Raw genomic sequence first — 1,890 nt, forward strand, 5'->3', positions numbered from 1 at the left:
CTGCCGCCAGCAGAGGGCAGCACCCCACCGCGCGCCTCCCGGCGATGAGTTTGTGGGTGCTCTGCCGCTGCGCCGGGGGACCCCCAGCACAGCCCCCAGCACAGCCCACAGCACAGCCCACAGCAAAGCCCCTCTCGGGGTCAGGCAGCTTTGCAGCAAGAGCGGGCAGGGGCCAGAAGCGGGTGCCTCCCCTCCGGGGGCAGCCAAGCTCTGCCAGGCCCCCCCTGGCAGCATGAGTGTGGGGCACTGCAGGCTCCTGGCGGTGTCCCCCGGCCCCACGTGTGAGGGGCGCAGGATCCCCCGAGGGTTTCCTTCTCCCCAGGCCGTGTTAGCGCATCCTCTGCCCATGGGTGGACGCTCAGCTTTGCAGAGGGGCTGAGGGAGGGAGGGCAGTCGCTTGGGTGATACCCAGCTGCCGGGCTGCTGGTCATGGGTTCGGCCTGCCCTTCTTTTGATGTCCCATGGTTGCGCTCCGCCGGGTGGCCTGGGGGATGCGTTTCGGCTTGGGAACCCATGGAAGCATGACTGGCAAGGAGGGGAAATGATGAACGGCTGGTACTGTTGGAAGCTGTGGGAAAGGGCCCTCCTGGAGACCTCCCTGGGGGATGTTTGGGAGCATTCAGCCACAGCTTCACTGCCGATTTGCCCAAGGGGAAAGCATGATGTGATGGGCTTAGTCTCCAAACAGGATTTAGTCAGCCGTGCCAGACGTTTGCACAGAGCTGCATTCCTCCACGCCAGCCAGCGACTGTTGGGCCGGGCACAGACTGGGGCCGGCACAGCCGTGAGAGCTCCTGGGGCTGTGTTTGGAGCCTTTGCCTCTGCAGGTGGCCATGTGCCATGGTCCCCCTGGTGCCGGTGGCCACAGAGCCCACCCGGGGAGCAGGCTGGCTGGGAGAGCAGGTGGGTGCCTTGCCCCTGCCCTGCCGTGCAGGGGGGGCAGCCCCCGGCCGCAGCGGGGCTCCCCGGGAAAACCCCTGCCGTGCAGGGGGGGCAGCCTCCGGCCGCAGCGGCGCTCCCCGAGAGCTGGTGGCTCTGCCCACTGCAAGGTGGGCAGATGGGGAGCTATGGCTTCAGGCTATCCCTCCAGGCTGGGATTCAGCCATCCTCCAGAAAGGCTGCTTCTGCCTTTTAGATGGTGCTTGGAGATCCAGGGAGCCGCTGGGCACCTGGCTCTGCCAGGGTGTGGATGGGCTTTTTTGGGGGGGAACAGGACCACACAGTGGCTGCCACCCCCCTTCCTCCTGCCAGGTTCCCTCGTTCCCAGCTGCCTGCAGCTCCCCCATGGCGTTTTACAAGGGTGGCTGGGTGCCAGCCGGCTCCTTCCTCAATGGCTCTGCTCCGTCGCGGAAGTCTGGTGCTGCCAGCCAAGGAGCGGGATGTGCCCCCGGCACTGCTTCAGTGGGCCGGGTGACCTTGACTATAGTGTGGCTCCCTCTGCCCACGCCAGCTCCATCTTCCGCCAAGGACACCTAGCGTGAGACCATGACCGGGTGATACTGGGTGCTCGGAGTGGCCTGTGCCCCGGGGCTGCCATTTCTGAATGCCACAGGGCATTGCTGCCCTCTGCCCACGCCAGGGGTTAACCCTGGCTTCTCTGGTACAAGTGGGAGCCTGCACTGTGTCTTGAGTTTACCCAGGTCTCAGCTTGGCCCCAGCAGGTGGAAACTGCCTGCTGCAGGGGTAACATTTCACCTTTGGCCAGTGGCTGCACAGCTGTCACTCAATAACTAGCCACCCAGCAACTCTGCAGCTAATTGGTGTCATTAGGCAGTAAATGCTTGTAAGAGTAAGCAAATGGGTGGCTGGAGCTGAGGAGAGGGCAGCAGCGGTACAGGGAGAGAAGGAAGATGTGCAGGGTGTGGGGAGGGAGGCAGAGGGATGGGGATG

General features: G+C 64.5%; 1 protein-coding gene across 3 annotated transcripts in view; it reads left to right on the forward strand.

Annotated features, from left to right (window-relative positions):
- SLC29A1 (solute carrier family 29 (equilibrative nucleoside transporter), member 1) overlaps nucleotides 1-1,890 on the forward strand; it is a 34,825-nt gene that overhangs the window by 4,542 nt on the left and 28,393 nt on the right. The window lies entirely within an intron of this gene.

This window comes from Pygoscelis adeliae, unplaced genomic scaffold (assembly GCF_000699105.1).
Source record: "Pygoscelis adeliae isolate BGI_AS28 unplaced genomic scaffold, ASM69910v1 Scaffold218, whole genome shotgun sequence".
Classification (NCBI taxonomy): Eukaryota; Metazoa; Chordata; class Aves; order Sphenisciformes; family Spheniscidae; genus Pygoscelis; species Pygoscelis adeliae.